The sequence below is a fragment of the Melanerpes formicivorus genome, unplaced genomic scaffold (genome assembly GCF_026170545.1).
Source record: "Melanerpes formicivorus ecotype bairdi unplaced genomic scaffold, bMelFor1.0.p_v2 SCAF_20, whole genome shotgun sequence".
Lineage (NCBI taxonomy): Eukaryota > Metazoa > Chordata > Aves > Piciformes > Picidae > Melanerpes > Melanerpes formicivorus.
The window spans coordinates 1589285-1609243 of record NW_027142372.1 but is presented as its reverse complement, the minus strand read 5'-3'; the positions used below and the strand labels follow the sequence as shown (position 1 = coordinate 1609243).

The following is a 19959-nucleotide window of genomic DNA, read 5'->3' as shown; positions in this document are numbered from 1 at the left end:
ACACAAGCTATGTGGACTCACGTGACTACTTACAAGCAGCACTGGTAGAGCAGCTCAAGTTAAGAGCCATGCGTCTCCAGCATTAGCACACATACAGTCTGAGTGGTATGGAGTCAACTTCTGCTTGAGCTCCCTCCATTCCTTTTGAGGTAATGGAATCACAGAACAGTTTGGGTTGGAAGAAATCTTTAAGGGTCACCTAGTCCAACCCCTGTGCAGTGAGCTGGGATATCTTCAACTCAAGAAGGCTGCTCATCCAACTTAGCCTGGAACGTTTCCAGGGATGGGATGTCCACCACCTCTCTGGTCAACCTGGGCAAGTGTTTCACCACTCTCATAAAAAGATGGTTTTACATCTAGTCCTTTTTCAGTTTAAAATAATCACCCCTTTGTCCTATCACTACAAGTCATGCTAAAAAGTCTGGCCTCATCTTTCTCCTAAGCCCCCTGTATGAACGGTTCCCTCATTTTATCTTTACACTCTTTTAGCACCAGATGAAAGTTTCCATTTTGGAGTCTCCAACCTAAAGGATACTCATGAGTCTCACTTCCAGTAATCTTTAAACACATACTTCTATCATCAGAACCTTTGGGGGTGTCTCAGTTTGGGTTTATGACCTAAAACACTTGGATTGCTGTCACATTTGAAACTCCACACCTCCTCAAGCTATTTTCTATATTCAAATGCTAGTGGTTTCACCACATGGGAGATTAAGCACTGATCACACAAGATGGAGTTAAATATGACAACCAGGATCATATATTTGTTTTACAAAAAAACAACCCTTCTTAAATCCCTGAGAGAGCAGAGCTCTGAAAGAGCTCCACCAATACATTGTGTGCTAAGAAAAAGCTCTGATCTATGGTTAGTGCCACAGGAAGGGTGGTGCCAGGTAAGTCATGTTTGGTACTGTGCCATTTAGGTTTTCCACGGAGAACTAACATCCCATCACTTTGCCTAGTTTACAAGACTGGATTGGAATTGTAACTGAAAGCAACTTATATCTATTCACAATTAAGAGACTTACTCAGAAAACACTGAAATACAGACAATGATCAAGAAAAACTAAGATAGAAAATACATTAGAGTTTACATCTGATGTTAATCTTCATAACTCAGAAAACCAGTAACTCTTAATTTACTATTCTTATAAACAAGATAGTCATTAAATTGGCTCAGTGCTGACTGCATATGATATTGCATGAGGAAAGATAAGATCTTTGACTGAAGTTTTCCATATTACTGTTGTTTTGAGTTTTCTTTTGGCTCTATACAAAGGTCTTTTAGAAAGACTGGGTTTTGACATGATTTTCTGACACTGATGCATCAAAGCAGTTAATAACCCAGAAGAGGCATCAAGAGGAAGGTTCATCTTACAACCTCCTAGTCATTAGGAGCACCCTGAGGTGACATGGGAAGCTAAAGTTGTGTCAGCTCCCTTATGGAGCAGATCCAAGATATACAAGTGCAAAATCCTTACTAGTCCACAGCTTTATTGAGACAGAAGCAGCAGAGGATTAGATGTGAAAAATATGAGCTACTGCCAGAACTACCTCTCTCTTGGTAACTTATCACATACAAGAGCGTGAGATGACAGAGTATGAATGCATCTACTAATGGGCAATAAAACAAAGACAAGAGCTGGTGATTCATATTGTAGCAGAAGGAAAGTTTCTTTCCAGACCAAGGATATCTTCATTACAGATTCCAGCTGCATTAAAGGCACATGTCTGAACAGACACGATCAGGATTAGGGAGTAACTTCAAATCATTCCTTAGATAAAACATATATAAGAAATTGTGTAGCTTTGTATTTTAGTAGTAAATATTTCAACTGAAGGAAAATAGTGATAGACCCTTAGGGCTTAAGTTTCCAAATATTTAAGAGATGCAACTTTCCTGAGCCCTGTGGTTAATGTTCCTGAAGTCACCTGCCATATGCTAATGTGCTCAGCTGCCCGAGTGTTTGCAGGATGAGACCTTTTACTCATTACATTCATAAACAGGAAGGCCAGCAGAGATCATTACAGTCTGGACTGACCTCCTGCATAAAATAGACCATCAATTTTCAAATGTAATATAATTAGGGTTCTCAGGTTTAACTGATAACAGCAGCAAATACCCCACGGAGCCTTTAAAAACATGTCAGGCAAATTTACACATAGAAGGTGTGCTTTGATGTGTGTCACTGAAACATCACCACAGCTAAGCTCATTCATGCCCAGAACTTCCTGGATTTTTAATTTGTTTTTTTCTAAAGCTACTCCTGACAGTCTTGCTGCTTCAGGGAAAGCTGCAAGGACTGTTTATTGTTCTTGTCTTCTTCCTTAATATTTTTAAGCCCCTCTCCAGGCAATGGCCTAAGATATTTTTCTCTTTTTGTTATTTACTTGCCTGAAATGATTGTGAATACGGTGCCTGAGGGTTCTGCAGGCTCTCTGAGGACAGACACTGACACAGCATTTTTTATTTTTTAACCCTCACCAATATCAATAGTCTCAATTATGTTGGTTTTTCCTCTCCTTTTTAATTACTTTTAGCTAAGTGGTCTTGGGGAAAAGTGGAAAAAAAAAACCAAAAAACAACCCTCCAATTAACCCTCACTAAGATATCTGCATTTCTATGTATTTAAGCCATTGAATCACTTATGCCATGGCCCAAATTGGCTGTGCTACATTTTTCTACCTAGTGAGAAAAATATTCCTCAATAATCATTAATGTCATCAAATTACAATTCCCTGGAGAGCCAGATCATATGAATATGCCACTGAACATGAATATAATTGTAAAAGATAAATTGCAAGCTGTCCTGGAGTCACTGGGTGTGAGTTTCATATCTATTTTAGTGTCTTTGCCTGTTTTGAGGCTTCTGGAAATATTTTGTGGTTATTCACAGAAAGGTTGAACTGTCTCTAAGGGATCAATAACACCAAAAAGTCTCTCTTTTGGTACAAAATCATTCTTCCACTGTGATACTACCAAAGTTCAACTAGGGGGAACAGAATTCTTCAGTCATATACTAGCAGAGACCAAATCACAGCCTGAGCTCAGCCTAATTATACCCTGCATCAAAGAGCAGACACCAAAACCCATTTTTCAGGGCAATCATAATTTTGTGCTATACTGAGTGTGATATTTAGGTAAGTGATGTATGTAGCAGCATCACAAGACAAAAAACAATGATTTCTCCTGTGGAGGCACTGATGCTTCAGGCAAGAATCTGGAAGCAGGTACAGAGAGCTGAAAGGAGTAAAGCTATGTTAACTTTATCAGTTCCTATCCATTACATATTCACAAACACAGGCTGATCTTCATTAATTTGGCCCAGATGAAGCCACCCTGACTGACTGGCTTTGGACTTCCCATCAAACAGTTCTTAAAGCTAAGTACTTTCCCCAAATACTATTTGATTCAAGGAGATGGTTTCAAAATTATGCAGTTATTGGGACTTTATTTATCATATTGCAGCTTTAAGAACTTCCCCTCTCCAAATCTGCCCTGGTTCTGAACTCTGGGAGTGGGGGTTATGGTGGCACTGCCAAGACACAGCTTCAATTAGGCAACAGTGTGGCTGTCAGGTGCTGCAGCCAATTACCTAACATGTAAATGTTTTAGTGAAGGCAGCACTTTGTCAGGACCAAAATTATTTCCATCCACCAGTTCACCATTTCAGAACCAGAAGGACATAATTCAGAAACACTAAGTATACAGTAAAAACATCAGGTGCTGATTTACACATATGTATTGACTGATGCCAACAGTGGAGTATTTACCTTAATCAATATTAGAAGATGTGACTAGTGATTTAAATGCTTATCTGTTAGCTGCTCATTTCCTCTGCCCCACTGGATGCATTTGGTAGGAACACCTTGCTACCAAATATCTTTCTCCATTTATATTCAAGAGCACACTTCTCAAATCAATGCTATCAGTATTTTGTAATCCATGAGTACAGATACCTCTGCAAGTTGTGAAAATACTCTTGGGAATGAATTGTCACCATGGGATAGACCCGGGTACTTGGTGCTAATGATGAAGAAACAAACGTCAGAACAAGTTGTATCCAAGTTCCTTTCCAGACTCAAAATGAGTGAGGAAGTCTCTCTGTTACACACCAATGACAAATTCTCTGCCATTCAATACTTGACACCATTCCTACTTCTGCAGCATTGTTTTCCCTTCCTTATAAGTGTTACATGAGTCTTCACCCAGCAGATTATTTGAAACACACTGTAAGAGAAGGAGCAGAACTAGGTTTATACGGGCTGTACCATCTGATCAGCAGAAGTGATTCTCAATTCTAAGTCCAAACAGCACTTTACATGTTGCACCCTCAATTGCTGTGAAAATTACAGCCAAGCTACTTCACCCCCAATAACATACCAGGCAAATTGCATGGCTATTATTCACAAGTGCCTGATAGATAAGTTAGGGTATTTCTAGAGAGAAGTATCTGTTTGCTTTGTGTATCTTCACATAACTCACACCTAACAACCTAAAGGCAAACAACAGCAAAACAAATAAAGTCACCTTACTGTTCTACTGGAATGCTTTGTCTTGTTGCAGACTTGACCAAAGCTTTGTACATTCTGATGAGCTGCATAGGTGCACAATCCTGTGGCTAACAGAAGTAGTTTTTATTGCCAGTGCATAGCCACACACTTGACTCACTGCAAGAATCTCAAGTGATCTTGCTAAATCCCATCACTCAAAACTGCCTGTGCTTTGCTTGGACATCTACAGAAATTCTGCTTTTGCACAAGCTCCTGCAAGTCATGCATGAGCTGAACAGGCTACTTCCCTCAATAGAATCCTGGGCTTTCTTCCACTGATAACAGGCACAGATATTAACAGTGTACCTACCTTATGCCTAATTTTAAAGCATACTGAATCCTGCTACTCCCACTGACGTTTCCATGAAAAACTGATTTGGTCTGTCTAGGAACAAAATATTCCCAGGTACTCTGCAGCGCATATGCTCCACAGAGTCTCTCCACAGTTCACAGTCTCACAGGCACCAACTGTGTACTCCTGTCTCCCTTTCACAGGCAAACACTCCCATCCCCAGCCTCATGTCACAGAGACTCTCCAGACCAGGGCTTCTTGCTGGAGTTTTGTGACCTTGAGAATTGCCCCATTTTAGAAAGACAGAAAAATTAAGTCTTTTCTGCCATCTCTCTCCAACTTGGCCTTGTTGGTGATAATTCTTGATAGTCTCATTTTGACCAGATTTCAGGCTCTCATTCCTGACCAGGAATGTCTCATCAGCTGCTCCTAAAGAAATTGCTCTATCAGTATTCAAGGAAAAGAAACAAAAGAATATTTAATGATGGCAAATTGAAATTACAGTCCCTCCTGGAGCTCCAACCAGACAGGGAGACGTTGCCTCTTCTGAAAGCATTTACTCTGTAAACACAGCCTGGCAGTTTTGTGGCCAGGAAACTGAAGCCCCAAGAAAACCACCTTGGGACCTTTTTTTCTTTTTTTCCAATTATTATTATTTAAGAGACAGACATTGCGTGCATCAAAATGGCAAGATATCACATTTCTTATCAAGTATGGTTTGTGAGGGTTTTGTCACTGCTGTTTCTGACATGCAAGAAACAGCTTTCATACAGCAAAGACACAGACATGAGTAGTGGTTTGTGGAACTGCCCCTTCAACTTCTTAATCTACTTCAACAAACCTCCTCATTTCCCTTGATTTAAGGGACTGTTACACCCTGTAACTCCCAGATACATTAGCCTGCAAGTGGGGCTAGAGAGGATTGATAAATCACAAAAATGGATTTCATGAGGGATAATTTACATGGGCAGGGGAAGCACATGTTGTGTGTGTCCTGAGAAGAACACAAAGGGAACGCTTCATAAATCTTCAAAACATTTGTTTACGAATCAGGTTCTAACTTCAACTGATTTTACAACTGCAAAATGAAAAGTATTTATACATAATGGTGTTAACTCTTGTAAAAGTAAGATTTACTTATGCATAGAGTATCCATTCACTTCACAGCACATTATTTGCAAATAAAACCAATTTCCTGCTCAGCTACTTTGTAGCAGCAGTGCCCAAAAATATTGTATGTTTATTCTGCACAGAAGTTGTGCTTACTCTAGAGCATGTGCAGCAACACGAATATTCTGGCCCCAATATCAGCAAGATTTTCATCTTAGTTTTGGTAGCAAAAATCATATTTTTTTCAGTTTTTAACTGAGCAAACTTCAGTCAGATCTCCAAGGCAGAGCCTTGCCACTTGAACATCTTTGCATCTTTCCTCACATCTGACCTAAACACAGAAAAATTATCCTGATTTAGCAAAGTACAAACCAAGAAAATCTAAATCACTCTCTGATTGGGTGCTTATGCTAGCTACTTGGCAACATAGCAACAAATCTGAGGTCTGAATCTTCAACATCTATACATATCACAAAATCATTCTGCCAGCAGTATGGAGTGAAAAGCAGCTATAAAATGCTCTCATATCACAGCACAGCAGGTACTGAATTCAGTATTAACTACTAATTGCACAGGAGTGAATGGGCTAAAAAATTACCTTTTAAAGAGGAACAAGTTTCAAACCCCTTACTGGGACCTGTCTACAAGTCTGCTCACAATTATGATTCAGGAACCAGGAAGGAATAGGGCAAGGGACTGAGCTTACTCTGCTCATAAAGATTAACCCCAGAAATAATTTTAAGGAAGGAAGCCAAAAGTAATCTTCCAGGTGATTGGTAAGAGCATCTCTTCCTATTCAGCACAGAGGGAGATTTGTCGCACAGTGAAGGCACCTTAACAAGGTAAAGGGATGTACTCTCACAAACACTTCCAGGTACCAGCACTATACACCTACTGGTGTTTTTATAAGGGATACTCCTTTATTTGGAACCCAGCCCCACACAGACTTGTTATTAGACATTGGAGCAATCCTCTTTGACCTCTGTGAAGCTACACCATGTGTAAATTTTTGGGGCTAGGCTGTAATCTGCTTGCTGGCTTGCCTGTTCTCATTCCTGGAGATGTGGGAGTGGGAACTAGAAGATTTGGAAAGGACAGTTAGAATTCTGTATAGTCAAGAGGCCCACTGTTGTTTTCAGTTGCTGTAATTACTGTGGAAACATCTTAGATAAATATATCAGACCCACAGCAACTGGCTTTCACATGCAGTGAGGTTACGAAGCCCAAGTCATGTTCTGGAGCACCATGCACAGCTTTGCTGGAGCACTACTGAGCCACAGGAGGTGGCTGCAGCTGCACATACCCTCCTACTTCTGTCCCAAGTCAAATTAAGGCCATGTTTGCCCCAGGTAGCAGGTAATGCCCCAAATTAGAGGAGAAGGACTGGCTCTCCATACAGAAGACTCCTTAATCCAAAATAATACATGTGCACCCATTTATAAGAGGTGCTTAATCTGTGACAGCTTTTCTGGACAGTAGAAATTCTAGAGCATTCTTTCTTCCTTGTAACCACTATGATACTTTTAAATGTTGTTTTTCTTTCCCCCATTAAAAGGAAAATGTTTCTCAGAAGCAGTAGTGGGCTGTTAGGGCTATAAAACAAGCTTGCACAGACATGTAACACACTGAGCCACAAGACACGACAGAGCATGTTTTATGGGGCAATTAATACTTGCCTTGGGAACACAGTGAGGTATGAAGCACCGTCTAACACACCCTAGTATATCCAAATGCAAGTTGTAAAGCTGCATTTTGCTACTTGAAAAATGATTATGGAATTAACTTACTGATTTTTAACTTGCATCAGTTAAAGAACCTTCTTATGGGGAGGCAAGCTCAGAGCAGAACAGCAAGCAGAGTACTAACAGCAGAAGACACCAACTTCTAGATTGTGCTCACTGCTGCTCAGAGAGGTGGTAGAGTCTCTGCCTCTGGAAACTTTCAAGGCCTGCTGGACATTGGGCATGAGCCAGCAGTGTGCTCAGGTGGCCAGGAGGGCCAATAGCATTCTGGCCTGCATTAGGAATAGTGTGGCCAGCAGGAGCAGGGAGGTCATAGTGCCCCTGTACTCTGCTCTGGTTAGGCCGCACCTTGAGTACTGTGTCCAGTTCTGGGCTCCTCAGTTTAAGAAGGACATTGAGACACTTGAGCGTGTCCAGAGAAGGGCAACAAGGCTGGTGAGAGGCCTTGAACACAAGCCCTATGAGGAGAGGCTGAGGGAGCTGGGATTGTTTAGCCTGGAGAAGAGGAGGCTCAGGGGTGACCTTATTGCCCTCTACAACTACCTGAAGGGTGGTTGTAGCCAGGAGGGAGTTGGCCTCTTCTCCCAGGCAACCAGCACCAGAACAAGGGGACACAGTCTCAAGCTGCGCCAGGGGAGGTTCAGACTCGAGGTGAGGAGGAAGTTCTTCACCGAGCGAGTCATTCGGCATTGGAATGGGTTGCCCAGGGAGGTGGTTGAGTCATCGACCCTGGAGGCGTTCAAGGGAAGATTGGACGTGGCACTTGGTGCCATGGTCTAGTCATGGGGTCTGCGGTGTCAGGTTGGACTCGATGATCCTCGAGGTCCTTTCCAACCTAAGTGATACTGTGATACTGTGATACTGTGACATGTTCCTATGCGATCTGCTTTGGGTGATCCTGTGTTGGCAGGGGAGCTGGATTAGATCTTCAGAGATCACTTCCAACTCCTACCATTCTGTGATTCACATTCCATAGCCTTGATTTTTGGGTTAACATTGTTGTGTTTGATGGCACATCCTCATTTCCATAACCTCTCCTGTTATGGATCTTACTCCACAGCTCATTCTGGGTCACTACAGGTATTTCTCAGAGCAGTTCCTAAGTGCACCCAAATGCAGGGCATAGGGATGTCCCATTACTTGCAGCAGTTACAGCCCTGTTAAAATAGCTGTCCATGGTGCACATTCATATTTTATAGTCCTTTTCAGAACACTGGCTTTAGCTGTTTAAGGGTTTGGAGTAGGCAGTTACTGTTTAGCAGGGGGTTCTCCTGGAGAGCTTTCCCCTCTCCCTGCAAAGAGAAGCCAGGCTGTCAGATTTATAAACCACTGCAAGTCACAGCATGCACAGCCACAGCAGAGTTTCCACAACTGCTTCAAGTTTCCAACAACAATTTGACTCCCACCATGGTGCACAGTGCCAGCTCTTACCACTCTTGTGGGATTTCGGGATAGCCCAGCATGGCTAAAGAGACCTGGAGTAACCACAGCCATCTTCACTCCCTACTGCAGGGCTGCCCAGCAAAGGTGTAAAGCAAGTGGCAACTGGAATTACAAGAACAGGTTCATCACACTTCTGAAACACACTCACAACTAATAAATGGAAAGCAAATATTATGCTTTCTATGTTCCTTTCTAATATTTATCTTGAACCATGTGTCTGTAATGGCAAGGCTAACAGGGAGGTAGGTGCTCACTGTGGCAGGTCACCACAAGAGGCTCCCAGTAAATGGTACCAGTAACTCCACCCACCCAAGTCCACATTTTGCCAAATCCCTGCCCCAAGAGAGGTGAGCAGTGCTGCACCCAGCCTCCTGAGACCAGGGCATGGCTGCAAGACCTGGGAGGGGAAGGCCAGTCACAAAGCTGGCCAGGTGCCCTTCTGGCACATAAGCAAGTTGTCTCTGTATGCACAAAATTGCAGCTTACACACATTTCATCCAAGTATCATTTTCTGACAGAAGAATTGACAAACTACTGCCATACAAAAAAAAAAATCCCAAATTAAAGACAGCATGCTGAAGATGGTGCAATGCCCTCTGGAAACACTTTGATGCAGGGCAATACCTTCCAGTTAAAAGCTCAGACACTAGAACGAAAAGTAAACACTGCAGTGCAAAAACTAGTTTCAGTCCATAGAAGCAAGTTATTGATCTCCTTTTACAAAGATCATAAGGCTAGGGTTGGAAACATAAGCACCTTCTAGTTGCTACTACAACACTAGTTGCCAGATTTCCCAAGTCTAGGCAATGAAACAATGAAACACCAACATTAAGCCTCCAACATCTGTCTCAGACACCTGTCCTGAGTGGTCATCACCCACAAGGCTGGCACAAGTTTCTGGAATCTGCAGAAACAGCATCAGAGACATTTTACCCAATTCTGAATTGCTCAAAGGAAATACTACTTACTAGTCCATCAATCCTGCATTACAGATGCTCATAGAATAGTGACTCCTACAGCTATGAGCAATACTCTCCGTTCGGTTACCTCAGCCTCTATCCTCAGCCATTAAATTCAGAGCAAGCTTTATCTGAGGTAAAGAATTAGGTATTAACTTTACAATTCAATAGTGTTAATGCTTCTAAATAATGCCTACACAAACAACCTTTATTCAGTCATAAAAACTGAACACCAACCAAGAAAGTTAGAGAAACACCAAGTTCCTTCCAAACTAGTGCATACCTTCAATAAAACTCATGTATTTGGACTATTATCATCCAGAGAGGACTACATACTGGTATTGCCCTATTCTTGCTCATGGCTGCTGAACTTTTATTGATGTCTGAGACAGTTTCTTTACAAGACAGACTAGGAGGTCACATTACAGTAGCACAGGCAGAACCCCAACTGAAAGAGGGCTTCTTATGTTGGGCTCTATCAATATCTATTTTGCAATGGTATGCAGAAAAGTCATCCACCATAATGGGACCTTTTGTAGCAGACTGAGAACTGAAACTGGGTCTGAAACACCAGTTAACTGCTTGAGCCCCTAGACCCTCTGTCTAGAAATCAAGAGCTGCATTTCTTACCAAAGAGGTCCCAAATCTACTTCTGCAATGGGCACAGGACCACTGCTCTGTGCTTTAACAAGTGAGAGCCATCAATCCCAATTCCATTTCTGTTGTCAGGACATTGGTAGCAAATAAGACAAGCACCATGCTTGCATGGCCTGGGACAGCTGCAGATATTTGCTTTTATCCTCTTTGGTTTATTTATTCAGTGCTCATCTTTATGTTATCTGGGGCTTTCATGTATAGACTGGAGCCTGTACACCAACCTCCACAGGCAGTAGCAAGGTTACAAAGATAGCACACGTTTCCAGATATAGGTATTTGTCTCCATTCATCTGCCACCACTACTCACTAATCACAGTCATGTTAAATAGATGTCAAAGAATATCAATTTATTTGATTTCTGAGGTCAAATTAAAACATAAGATGCAGGCATAACAATTCCAATACTTTCTCATAGCGTGCTCACATCTACATTCCTCCTGCATGCCATTAGCCATTTTCACACCTATTAGAGATGACACACTGTGCACTAAGGAGGTCAAAAACTTAGAGAAAACTGTCCAAGAGGCCCAGAACACTGAAAACATTGGTGGTATTTGACATAATTTATAGCACTAAAGAGCTGGGGAACAGGAAAAGGTTGATGTAGTAATAACATTAGCAGGAACTATAGTCCATGCAAGCCAGTGCTAAATAAAGTGCCAATCAATAACACTTTTATTAGTAGGTACAATCAATGTACAGCAGGCAGGCCTGGCCAATTAAGCTTATCGACTGACCAAAGAGTAGCAGGAAACATTCTTTCCTCAGTTTTGTTTTCCTTTCTGCAAGTGAGAAATGAGCTCCAGTTTTATCACTGGATTCCCACCAAGGCATCTCCAGGAGTTCCTGTAGAGTGGAAACGCTGACAAAAAACAGGCTTGAGCTATCTTGGTATCCTTTAACCTAGGGTCAGCCACAAGAGCCAATATAGTCAAGGGTCACAAAGTAATTTTATTCTTTTTCTAGTGACTGTATGAAGTAAAAATGTTGTTGTTGTAGATGAAGGGGAGAGAACTGGTACAGGAAGAAAGCACGATCCCTTAGCAAGGCTTAACCATTAACAGTAAGACTGCAGAAAATTAAGCCTCTTTGATTCTAATTCTCGAATGCACTGGCTGAACAACTTGAACAACCTGAGTATCTGTCTGGGAGGTAAAAAGGCCAAAACTATAGCTGCAGTAAAAATTAAACAGCATTTCATTCCCACATTGTAAAGTCTGCTGAAAACCACAGAAGCTTTAGCAATCAGCATTAACTGTGCAGATGTAAATAGGACATTTATCCACAAAACTGCTCTCCCTGCCTGCTCTGATCCCCCCTTCCTCTGTTATCTCTTTCAAAAGGAAAAAGTTAGAAGACCAGATAAGATGTGGGTTCTCAGCCTGATCAAATAAACAGTGTGTGGTGGTCACCAGAAAAGAAAACACATTGTAGGAATGAATGGCAAAGATTACATTTTGCAAAGAATCACACTCCAAATTAGCAGCCCAGATGCTTATTTCCCATTGATTTAAGTCAGTGGCATTTCAGCATCCTGGGTTCTCAGCAGACAAGTGCTGCATACGTCCCAGAAGTCATCAGGCTACACCAGCCTGTTCCTTTCAGAGTCTGATCCTTCAACTTATTATTGAAATCTAGTGAATACAGCACAGTTCACTAGATTTATGGGCTTATATCCCTTCAGGTCTTGCATACTCAGGGCTTCACAGGCATCTGACACCTCTGAAAAGTTGTGGTGAGAGTTGTGAGAATCTCCGCATGTCTGACTGCAGGCACACAAGCACTCTGGGATGGGCCAGTGTTCTACTTCCTATCAGACAGTTCCTCGGCTATATCCAATTCAGAAAATGTTAGCCATCTGCAAAAGTCACTTTAAGTGTCAGCACACAATCCACTGCTAAAGCTATAGGCAAGCACCTCACTTCTTGTATTTTTGCTTGCTGTTTTCTTTACACAGAATCTCACAGAGGTTAGAAGGGCCCTCTGGAGACCATGCAGTCCAGCCCCATTATGCATTTGCTTGCATATAATTAATTCTAAAAAACTAAAAACAGCGTTTGCATCCTATCTAAATGTCACAATGTTCTCTCTTCCCTGCTGCAATTCAAACCAGCTCTGACTGCCCAGATTGAAGCTCCACTGGGTGTTGTGTGATGCTGTGTTTAGCAACATGGCCTCTGACGAAATTCATCACAGGTTACACATGCACAAGTCGCTTTCATTCACTAGAGAAAAATCAACCAAAGTAACGTACTCATTCAGTCTTGCTTGCCTACATTCACGACACAATAAATACCATAACTCCTGGTCCACTGTGAAAGAGTTCAGACAAGGAAACAAGGCAACAAATAAAGTGGGGGATAAAAACACGAAGCAGACATTTCCATTTAGCTTTTTACATGACAGTTCATAGAGGTTTACAGAAGACAACACAGCAGCTTAGCTTGGACAACACTAATAACCCTTAAGGCTTAGTATAAAGTAACCCAATTTTCACATTTATCAATCAACCCCTCTGGTTGAACTTTCCAGGAGCTCAGAGGTCACAGACCTTTCAAAAAAAATTCAGATCTTCAACCAAAGGCAAGAGGAAAATGGTTTACTCACTTCCTGGCTTCTCAGACTGAGAAGTAACCTCAGCTATTTTGTCCAAAAGAAAGTATTGTTCAAGTATTTCCAGTTTTGTCCAGGATCAGAGAGCTTTGGGCATCTTTTGGATAAAGGTGGTTTGCTCTCATGTTGACAAGTCAGACCTACACATTCTCTCCCAAAAACATGAAGAGAATCAATGTCGCAGGCTCACTGCTTTATGCCAAGCACAGGCCACTTCCAGGAGTGGGTTCGTAATCCCTAGTCAGCACATTACTCCAGCACGGATTCACTCCAACACTGCACTGTGCACAACTAAGTGCCACAAGAGGAATCTAGCCCAGGCGTAGACAAACATCTCTGGAAAGTCACAGATGTGTGGGACAGTCTGTCCCAAACTTTACTCACCTTTTAGAGTTGCTCAGTGCCATCCCAGTGCATGCATCATCTCTCTCATGAGGGACGTGCAGCAAGGTCAGTTCATGGCTTGGTTTGTCACTGCTGGTCACTCCTGTCTCCGACAGGGCTCATTCCTCTCCAAGTGGCTCTGCAATGCAGAAGACAGCATCTTTAGCTTGGGTTGACTGTCCAAGCTGAGCTAAATAACAGGTTGAAAGTTTTTATCACAGTAAAGCTTGCCATGACAAACAGGGGAACTTCTCACTTCAATTTTTTCAAAGTCAAACCCTGGTCCTGGTGTACTGCTATTCTTTTAAGACTTAGAGGGCAAGATAGCTTTAACTCAAAGCACCAGGACATTCACCCCTGGTGCTCCCCTGTAATTTTCAGGCCAGTCCAAATCTTTCACACATTTATCTCAGTTTTGTAGGTTTAAAAAGTCCAGCCAAAACCGTGAAGTCTGACTAAAGGTGATAAGCTTGTTACAACCTGGAAGAAGACAACTTTGCTAACACAAGGCTCCTGAATACTGCTGAGCTCAAGATGAACATGCACTTCAGTGCATGGGGGTGTTTTGTCTGAGCTGGTGAGGGGGCTCTCATATATAACCACATCACGGCCAGAAACATCTTCTGGACTTCCATGTAGAAATCTGCCCTTCTGTCGAGAAGCAACGTCCTGACTAAGATGCAGGACTACATCTTCACACTCAACAGCAGCTGTAAAGATACAGCTGGACATGTGCTACAAATCCCCTTGGGTCATTCATAAAAATCCTTGTTGAAATTCTCTCATTGTGCATCCATTTTAGAGTGGAAAAAGAAAAATAAATCCCCAAACTCAGAAACAGATCTTCAAGAAACAAAAACTTCACATGGAGGCACTTCCGTGAGCATGGAAGGTAGAGTCTGTGAAGAAGCTCACCACTCCTCCTCCTACTGTTTTCCATTCTTTGTGCCTCTTCCACTGTTATGTTCCCTTCTGAACTGTGCAACAGATGGGAGCAGTTGGTTTTTAAAAGGTTTTTATTTTCTGATTTCAATTTTTCATGTGTTGTTTGAATCTGGCACAATACCATTCTCTAGTGAAGAGGAGACATTGTGTTAAGCTTAATTATCAAAGGCTCAAACCCAGCAAGCAATCAATCATTTAGTGACACACTTATGCTTTCCCTGATTTGAAAAAATATTTTTTTTGTGGCTATTGAAGAAAGGAAAAACTGTCAGAGACAAAACCAGAATCACTCACTTTGCAGCATATCAAAATATCAAGACTGTGGGGAGATGAGTGAAAAATGTTCATTTGTTTTTTCTGAAACTAAATCCAACTCTTTTTGGCATGCGAGCCCGGAAGTCACGTAAGATGTCTTTTAGTGTAAACACAATCTTTCTGCTGAGGTTTGCCTTATGATTAAGGGTGATTTGAACAGTCACAAAACTTGGTTTTGGGTAGTTTTCCTGAAGAGTCAAGATTGTTTTGTTCTTTCATTTTCTTTATTTTTTTCTCCCCCCCACCCCCCCCTTATTTTTTTAACCGCCGGATAAGTGCTCCAGCAGCTGCATTCCTGGGGAACACTGACATCCAGTGGAGAGCTGGGGTCATCCCTTGAGCCAACGCCATGGCCCCCCAGTCAGCATCTCCGGTGGGAGGAACGCCCCTGAAGTCCAAGGGCTGTGGGAGATACCCTGAATCACAAACAAACAGCCTCACGACACAGTCAAGCAGCACATTCAGTAACAGTACGAACAACCTTAAGCTGTAATACTCATTCTGTCTTCTCAATTCTCATTAAGATGATCACATTTCTAGCTCTGTTATTTCTAGTGGTTCAGCTCTGAAGCTTAGATGTGGAATATTTTCAGTTGAGGAAATGTTGAAAGTAAAACTAATCAGCAAATATTCCATGCTTGGTTCTGTTTTTTCAGTGACACAGGATGGCATGTCCCATGTGTTTAGACAGCACTGTATTTCAAATGATAGTGTATGGTCAACAATTAACACTGTTTTTCTTTGGAGGAAACAGTCTCTGTAAGGTCACCCTGGTATTATCACCAAGTATAAAGGCATATGACATCACTAGCCAACCACATCAATGCACTTGCAAGCCTTCTCCATAAAAAAAAATTCTCAAACAAACATCAGATCAAGCTTGGTCTGCAAAGCAGGTTCACAAAACCTCCATACAAGTATGATTCTTTTCTTACTCCTTTACAACAGCACCATAGATCAACTCTTTGGAGTTCTCATTTTAATACTCTGTGTTGTTTAGGTATGTAGTAGGCACTGTGACAGCAGATAACTCCAAAATTACAGTGCTGGTAACATCACCTCAAAACTAGGGTAAACTATAGCATGAAGAAAGAAAAACCAGTTGTACTGCAAGCTACAAACAAGAACCCTGTTTCACAAGGAAATGTTTGAGGTTTCTAAGCTGGTTTTCTCTCTGCATTGCATTCCAGTACAAAGCTTCAAAACATTTCATCCTTCCATCTCAACATGACACATTCACCCCGTTATAACCACAGAGCTAACCACAAGCCTGAGTCACAAGAGACTGGATTTTTCTGAATCCCACAGAGGGAACTTGAACCGGGGACTCCCATGTCCCAGGGGACACACTTGCGGCTATTTTGGGTGAATGGCCCCAGCTTGCTCCCTCTTATCCTCGATCTGAGACACTGTCAGACAGATCCATTTTCACTAAAACTTTGTTTCATCACATCAGTATTTCCAAAGAAATCTTTTATCAGAGATTTCTGAGCGGCTCAAATCAACTGTATTTACGTTCCGGCCAAGAAAAAAGCCACACTGCGCTCTACTCCACAGTGTGTAATTCTAAACCAGCTCCAAAAGGTTGTTATAAAGATCCTCCAGATTTACACTGGTAAAAATGAGATCAAATTGTGACACATGTTTCTTAGCTTGCTCTAATACTAAATAACACTGCAGTTATATTCCTTGCATCCCACTTGGAGAAAGCACATGCTCTGAACTGTCTCCTTCAGTGTTTTCCAATCAAGAGCAATACTTCAGGACAGCCTAACCACTATCACATTTGCTTCAGAAGAGCTTGAGCATGTACTTAAAAATAGCAGCAGGGAGTGGAGACACTTTGGAAGAATGTATCAAAAACAATGTTAAGCCAAGCCTGTGCTTGAGTGCTTTCTACAGTTAAGAGACCAGAGAATACACCAAATAATGCATCTTTTTCTTCCAAAAGGAAGTCTCTGCTCCAAAGGTGAGTAGGATACACTTGTTCACTCCCAGAGGTATGACAGTAAGATCATAGAGCTCCCAAAAGTTTATGCTATGTTAATGCATTTTTCAAAAGCCTACATAATGATTTTATTAATACAACCAAGCATTGCTTTCCTCCCCAGTGCAAGCCAGGCTAGTTCTGTCTTTTGAAGGTGGGATATTTCATTGCTGCCCAATTTTTGATATGCAGATTAAGTAATGAAGAAACACCTTCCCCCCCTACCCTTTTTTTTTTTTTTTGTAATGTTCTTAGTGCCTCCTTCCAAAGGAATTCCTAGGGGATGGCAGTCACTTCTAGAGCTAGCAAACTATGTGGCTTCTTTTATGAGCTAAACGAAAGGAACATACAAAATCATTATGGATTTATATGAAATTACTGGGTACGGAGTGAAGTAAATCCCCAAACAAGCTTTAACTATAGCTTGCAAGATACAATCATCAGGTAAAACTGCAGCCTACCCTTTGGTAAGATACAGCAGAAACCTAATATTTTATCGGAAACCTTGATTTATGTTTAATAGCTCTGCTACCTACTAAAAAAGATCTTGTATTAGCAAATGGGTACAGATCCAGTCCATTAGCTTAGGACAACTGAAAAACTCAAGGGTTTTGTGAACTAATGCAATAAAATATCATTAAACACTGTAGCATGACAAGACAGACAGAAGGTTTGAGTTGAAAGTCAGGAGAAGTGTTTGAAATGAAGTAAAATGTACAATAGATATGTTTAGGTACATCTGGCTTACATTTGCAGTAGGTCGTCAGAGGACCTTAGTGTCTGTGATGTAAATGAATAACAGAGCCCTCAACAATTTAACTGTCATCAGTATAAATGCTTTAACTGGCACAGTAAAGCAAAGCTCTGAGCCTCTTTCTAAATCTCCATAAGCTCCTGGTCTGAATTATAAACTGGGGCTGCATTACCTGAAGATGAAAGCAGCCAGGTCAATTCACTTAAAACCAGAGAATTACCACTGAGAAGATGTGATGAGCAGCAAAGGAGCATGTGTGTGTGTGCCTATGTGTGGTTGTGGTTTTAATGTACAGCTTCGTAGAGACAAGAGGAACATCTGACTGCCCAGTCAGTCAGAATCCAGATTCAAAGGTCTGATGGGAAGGAAAGTCACCATTTGGTTTTCAGCTAGTTGAACTGCTCAAACAGTAAAACTAGCCAGCAGAACTAAAACTCTAAGAGGCGGCACACAACTGCAAGGGAAGAGTGGCTTCTGTATGACCTGCTCCAAGCCCACTGCTTGCAAACATTACCCTGTCAGGCAGCACCATCATGCATACAAGCCAGAATGAAGAAGTCTGCCTACACGAGTTCTGCTACTGACTTAGCTCCAACCAAATCTTTTCTCTTCCCTTATGCACTTTTCCTCCCTCATCTTCTGCCAGCCTTTGAATCATCAGTTTTGGGCAGCAGAATTATCCCTCTCCTGTGCTATAACATACATGGCACCACATCGCTGTGGGTCCCAAGTCACAGCATACCACAGAATAAAGAGCAGCCAAGTATAACTCCCCTCACTTCACTTGCCATTCATTTCAAGCCCACTGATCCCACACAACTGTCCAATATGTAAAAAAAATGGTGCCAGGGCAGGTAAACCTTAAACAGATTTCACTTTGAAATGCTGTGAGTTGGATATACTGAATAGAGAGCGGTTGGGGAAGTAAAGGCAACCAAGCTTAGAAAGATGTGAAGGCAGACTGATCACATTTACTGCGATGCGGCCAAGTTAGCGTATTGTCACCATAACTGTCTGGGCTCAAGATGAAATTTCTTCCCTCTCCTCCAACTGCATAGGATGTTCGCTTTTATAATAAATTCCAAACAAATTAATGGATTCCAACATGCATCATCAAATTTATATTTCCTCCTCCACAGAGTCCTACCCCTGTAAGTAATCCTTAAAATTCGTCATGAAGCTTTCAAAACAATTTATGCAAACAAACATCAAGCAGAGCTATTTGTATTGGCAGCACATTTCACTTAACAACCTACAACAAGGAACAGATGGTCTGAGCTCTGGAAACAGCTACAAAGAAAACAGTAGGAGCAAGTCCGTCAGAAGCACTTTTTCCCCCCCAATTTTGTGAAGATTACAGACTTGTTCTTGTTTATTTCTTTGATTAGGCTGTTATTTTATGTACTCATGAATCCTTCCCTTGCATTTCATGGAACAAATCCACCAGAAGCACATTCCCCAACTGTGTATAGTTTACAGAAGCACTGCTTTATGAACTGAGCTATCTGTTCCTCACTGATCCAGTATGCTCTAAAGTGGCAGGGAAGGAAGTGAAACAACATGCAGATGTTGTACAAGGGATTGACAAATTTAAGGCAACCCTCTTAACAATTCATAGTTCTTTTTATCCCTTTGCCCATCCCTTGGTCTCCAATATTAAAACCAGGAAAATCAGATGATTCACACAGTCACATCCGTTACACATCGCTTAGTGCTATTACTGGTCTAGTCAGATGTGATGGTCTCTCTCTTCCCCTTTTCTAAGGGGATCTTCATCTTGTGAAGATGAATTACAAGAGGCTCAGCCCAAGCTGTGGCACAAGCAAAGGAAAAGCAGGATGAGTAATAGCTACAGCACAATGCACAGGGTCTGCGCTAGCCAGCATGGAGCTTGATCAAGTGCAAGTCTGGTTTAGACTCCTGTCAGGATCAGAGGGCTATCCAAGGAAAGATAAGGCCACAACTACTCAGTACACAGTGTGGGAGACAATCTAAGAAGCAAACACCAGTATTTCAAAGTAAATTGGAGAGGAATAACATGGAAATGAACCAAGAATTACCTAGATAACATTCTTTAGAGGAATTGAAATGTTTTCCCTGTATCAAAACAAGTAATAGAAAGTTTTCATGAAAAGTAAAAGCAATATTCAACTACAGAAGCCTTTTAAAGAAACATCTATCCCTAATCAAGCTTTTTTTGTTAC

At 41.6% G+C, this 19959-nt stretch overlaps 1 long non-coding RNA gene across 1 annotated transcript in view; it reads right to left on the bottom strand.

Moving 5' to 3' along the window:
* Window positions 1–19959, bottom strand: part of LOC137447208 (uncharacterized) — a 200174-nt gene that overhangs the window by 89558 nt on the left and 90657 nt on the right. Inside the window, exon 2 of the long non-coding RNA XR_010988824.1 lies at window positions 13755–13893. This is a non-coding gene — a long non-coding RNA (uncharacterized lncRNA). The remainder of the gene's footprint in view (window positions 1–13754; window positions 13894–19959) is intronic.